Source organism: Fulmarus glacialis, unplaced genomic scaffold (assembly GCF_000690835.1).
Source record: "Fulmarus glacialis isolate BGI_N327 unplaced genomic scaffold, ASM69083v1 scaffold18201, whole genome shotgun sequence".
Lineage (NCBI taxonomy): Eukaryota > Metazoa > Chordata > Aves > Procellariiformes > Procellariidae > Fulmarus > Fulmarus glacialis.
Genome location: NW_009193608.1, coordinates 3,779 through 4,051, shown reverse-complemented (window position 1 = coordinate 4,051; position 273 = coordinate 3,779).

Below are 273 nucleotides of genomic sequence, written 5' to 3'. Positions count from 1 at the left end.
TCTGGGAAGGACGCTCCGGGGAGGTGGGGGTGACCAAGCCAGGTCCATGGGTGATAGGGAGGTGCAGCCTGCAAAACCCCCAAGGGGGGTGGGGGGAGCTGGAAGGTGCCTCCGGAGGCAGCGAGACCTGGGAGGTGGGGGACCCGAGGGACGCTATGGGTGCTGGTCTGGGGTGGGGGGACTACACTGGGTGAGCACCAAGCCCTGGCACAGGTGCCAAGGGTAGAGTGGGGAGGGACAGCTTTTGCGAAAAGCTTTTGTGGCACTTGGCGA